The sequence below is a fragment of the Harmonia axyridis genome, chromosome X, assembly GCF_914767665.1.
Source record: "Harmonia axyridis chromosome X, icHarAxyr1.1, whole genome shotgun sequence".
Lineage (NCBI taxonomy): Eukaryota > Metazoa > Arthropoda > Insecta > Coleoptera > Coccinellidae > Harmonia > Harmonia axyridis.
Window position 1 is genome coordinate 38,199,651 of NC_059508.1, and position 5,000 is coordinate 38,204,650.

The 5,000-nt window shown below is 42.9% G+C and overlaps 1 non-coding gene across 1 annotated transcript; it reads left to right on the forward strand.

Moving 5' to 3' along the window:
* The first annotated feature begins 3,424 nt into the window (after positions 1 to 3,424).
* On the forward strand, positions 3,425 to 3,543 carry LOC123688432. Its single transcript, XR_006749954.1, has one exon. It is a non-coding gene; the product is annotated as a 5S ribosomal RNA (ribosomal RNA).
* The last annotated feature ends 1,457 nt before the right edge of the window (positions 3,544 to 5,000 follow it).

Here is a 5,000-nt window from a genome sequence, read left to right on the forward strand (position 1 = left end):
AAATGAGAAAGTTTCTAGAAACAATCCCTCGCCAAGGCGTCCATATATAATACGAACCCCCGGCTATCAACTAATTTCTTATACACATTCCATCTCGACCCTTCGCTATACATGTGAATATAACGACACGGTGATTCGAGATTCAACAATATTTGTCGCTCGGAACGAATTGAGTGGTTGCAAATTTTTTGTGAACATAACCCGCAACGGGCAGAGGATCACGATTTTAAGGTTGGTCGCTTAAAGGCCATTCGACTACAAAGAGACGAAGCGGACCGCGACCTCGCTGCATGAGGTTGACGAAAGCGACCCAAGATGCGAAAGCCGAAACCAACACACCTTGCCAGTACCCAAACGCCGAGGTCGGATTCGGGTCTACCACTTACCAACTGAATATCATCCTAAAAAGAACTCCAAACAGTCTAGGACAGGACCCATTCTCCACCCCTTCTATATATGTCAGGAGAACCCCGGATTCCCCTCCAGACACGATTTAGCAAACTTTTCCCGATCGATCCGACCCACCGAGGCCGTTTCGACCGTTCGCCGCGCCTACTAGAGCTGATTTCTTCGGACTCCGATCAGAAAATCCGCCGATGCATGTCGTTAACACCTAGTCCGCCTCGTCCGATCGATCGAGGCCGTTTCGACCGTTCGCCGCGCCTACTAGAGCTGATTTCTTCGGACTCCGATCAGAAAATCCGCCGATGCATGTCGTTAACACCTAGTCCGCCTCGTCCGATCGATCTAGGCCGTCTCGAACCACCCATCGCGCATCGAAAGTCGCATCTCTCGAACTCCGATCCGGAAATCGGCCGATGCATCACGTTAACTATTTCTTATATATCTAATATAATATACATGGAGACGGTAAGAATTCTTTTAATCGAAGATATACATATACTTCTCATCAATATCCAAAAGCTTATCGAAAAATAAATTACTCAACTTTTACGTGAAGAATCGTTCACCCAAACCTTATCCCCTATATATGTCAGGAGAACCCAAGGTTCCCCTCCAGACACGATTTAGCAAACTTTTCCCGATCGATCCGACCCACCGAGGCCGTCTCGACCGTCCGCTGCGCCTACTAGGGCCGATTTCTTCGGACTCCGATCAGAAAATATACCGATGCATGTCGTTAACACCTAGTCCGCCTCGTCCGATCTATCTAAACAGTCTCGACGCACCCAACACTCTTTCAAAGTCGGATTACTCGGACTCAATCTGAAAATGGACCGATGCATGACGTCAACACTTAGCCCGCCTCGTCTGATCTATCTAAGCCATCTCGACCCACCCAACACGCCTTCCAAGTCGGATCACTCGGACTTCGATCTGAAAATCTCCGGACTCATTTTTATGAATATCCCCAGTCAGTAAGAACGTTATTTCGCCAATATATACCAACAATAAACCATATTCCAATAGCTGAACCAAAAATATAATTCCCGATCCAAACGTTCTGCATCGCCCAACGCGACCACCTTCCCTATATATGTCAGGAGAGCACAGGGTTCCCCTCCAGACAACACTTACGCTCTATCCCCGACTCTCGGTCGATCGATAGGCCAGGTCAGCGGTGTCTGTTTCGGCCGAAGCTCGGACTTTGGTCAAAATGTTCCGATACAAAATTTGAACCAAGATAGATACAGATATGATTCCTTCTTAAATATACGTTGATTATCGAACAGAATATGGTAAATATTTTGCGATGACCGAGGATTTCATGAATTTTTTTTTTTTTTCGAAAAAATTTTCTATTATCGGAATTTCCTCAAATTTCATTTGGTTGCCTCCTAATGCTTATTAAAAATGATAACCAACAATCAGAATCATTATTTATCATTTATTTCAATTTTTATAATGAAAAACGTTCACGTCCTTTCGCGCCTCTCGATCGTCGTTTACGTGATGCATCGGTCAGCCCTAGTTTACGTGGTGCATCGGTAAGATCGAGTTCACGTTCTGCATCGGTCTGCCCGAGTTTACGTGGTGCATCGGTAAGATCGAGATTACGTGGTGCATCGGTAAGATCGAGTTCACGTTCTGCATCGGTCTGCCTGAGTTTACGTGGTGCATCGGTATGATCGAGTTTACGTTCTGCATCGGTGTGATCTAGTTTACGTTGTGCATCGGTAAGATCGAGATTACGTGAAGCATCGGTATGATCGAGTTTACGTTCTGCATCGGTCTGGACTCTGAGATATATTTTCGACGTGAAAATGTTCCGATACAACTTTTGAACCAGGATAGTTAGAGAGATGATTTTTTCTGGGATGTACGTTGATTGGGGAATGGATTGTGGAAAATAACTTGCCATGACCGAGGTGTTCTCGAATTTTTTTTTTTTTTCGAAAAATATTTTCTGATTTTGGATTTCACTCAAATTTGATTTCGTTGCCTTCTAATGTGTTCTAAAAGAGTAAATCAGTAATCAGAATCGAAAAATATTTTTCGGATTTTTTTTTTTTTGAAAAAAAATTTTCTGATTTTGGAATTTCCTCAAATTTGATTTGGTTGCCTTCTAATGTGTTTTTAAAGCGTAAATCAGTAATCAGAATCAATATTCATTGTCGACTTTAATTTTTATAAGGAAAAATGTTCACGTCCTTAAACGCCTCCCCATCATTAGCCCGAGTCCAAGTCGATGTCAGTCCCGAGCGGACGGTGTCAGATACTACCTATCGCCCCGGTCTGGACTTGGCGAGGTATTTCGACGTGAAATGTTCCGATACAACTTTTGAACCAGGATAGTTAGAGAGATGATTTCTTCTATGTTGTACGTTGATTGTGGAATGGATTGTGGGAAATAACTTGCCATGACCCAGGTGTTCTTGAATTTTTTTTTTTTTCGAAAAAAATTTTCTGATCTTGAAATTTCCTCAAATCTGATTGCGTTGCCTTCTAATGTGTACTAAAAGAGTAAATCAGTAATCAGAATCAATATTCATTGTCGACTTTAATTTTTATAAGGAAAAATGTTCACGTCCTTAAACGCCTCTCCATCGTTACCCCGACTCCAAGACGATGTTAGACCGGAGCGGACGGTGTCAAATGCGACCGATCTCCCCGGTCTGGACTTAGCGAGATATTCCGACGTGAAATGTTCCGATACAAAAATTTAACTGTGATAGTTAGAGAGATGGTTCCTTTTGTGATGTACGTTGATTGTGTAATAGAATATGGAAATAAACTTGAGATGACCGAGGTCTTCTGGGATTTTTTTTTTTTTTCGAAAAATATTTTTCGATTTCGGAAATCCCTCAAATTTCATTGAGATATGTCCTAATGTGTTCTTAAAACTTAAATCAACAATCAGAATTAATATCCAAAAGTTATTTCATTTTTTATAAGGAAAAACGTTCACGTCCTTTCCGCTCCCAAAAAGTGAGATATCATAGAAAATATCGCTATATTTGTTGTTTACGGCCATACCACGCTGAAATTGCCAGTTCTCGTCAGAACACTGAAGCCAAGCAGCGTCGGGCGCGGTTAGTACTTGGATGGGTGACCGCTTGGGAACACCGCGTGCTGTAAGCTTTTTTTTTACGTTCTGCATCGGTCTGCCGAGATAACGTGGTGCATCGGTATGATCGAGTTTACGTTCTGCATCGGTAAGATCGAGATTACGTGATGCATCGGTAAGATTGAGATTACGTGGTGCATCGGTAAGATCGAGTTTACGTGGTGCATCGGTAAGATCCAATTCACGTTCTGCATCGGTAAGATCCAGTTCACGTGGTGCATCGGTAAGATCGAGATTACGTGGTGCATCGGTAAGATCGAGTTTACGTGGTGCATCGGTAAGATCCAATTCACGTTCTGCATCGGTAAGATCCAGTTCACGTGGTGCATCGGTAAGATTGAGATTACGTGGTGCATCGGTAAGATCGAGTTTACGTGGTGCATCGGTAAGATCCAATTCACGTTCTGCATCGGTAAGATCCAGTTCACGTGGTGCATCGGTAAGATTGAGATTACGTGGTGCATCGGTAAGATCGAGTTTACGTGGTGCATCGGTAAGATCCAATTCACGTTCTGCATCGGTAAGATCCAGTTCACGTGGTGCATCGGTAAGATCGAGATTACGTGGTGCATCGGTAAGATCGAGTTTACGTGGTGCATCGGTAAGATCCAATTCACGTTCTGCATCGGTAAGATCCAGTTCACGTGGTGCATCGGTAAGATTGAGATTACGTGGTGCATCGGTAAGATCCAGTTCACGTGGTGCATCGGTAAGATGGAGATTACGTGGTGCATCGGTAAGATCGAGATTACGTGGTGCATCGGTAAGATCTACTTTACGTTCTGCATCGGTCTGCCCTTGTTTACGTGGTGCATCGGTAAGATCGAGATTACGTGAAGCATCGGTATGATCGAGTTTACGTTCTGCATCGGTCTGCCCGATATTACGTGGTGCATCGGTCTGCCCTAGTTTACGTGGTGCATCGGTTTGGACTTAGAGATATATTTTCGACGTGAAAATGTTCCGATACAACTTTTGAACCAGGATAGTTAGAGAGATGATTTTTTCTGGGATGTACGTGGATCGGGGAATGGATTGTGGGAAATAACTTGCCATGACCGAGGTGTCCTCGAATTTTTTTTTTTTTCGAAAAAAATTTTCTGATTGTGGAATTTTCTCAAATTTGATTTGGTTGCCTCCTAATGTGTTCTAAAAGAGTAAATCAGTAATCGGAATCGAAAAATATTTTTCGGATTTTTTTTTTTTTCGAAAAAAATTTTCTGATCGTGGAATTTCCTCAAATTCGATTTGGTTGCCTTCTAATGTGTTTTTAAAGCGTAAATCAGTAATCAGAATCAATATTCATTGTCGACTTTAATTTTTATAAGGAAAAATGTTCACGTCCTTAAACGCCTCCCCATCATCAGCCCGAGTCCAAGTCGATGTCAGTCCCGAGCGGACGGTGTCAGATACTACCTATCGCCGAGGTCTGGACTTGGCGAGATATTACGACGTGAAATGTTCCGATACA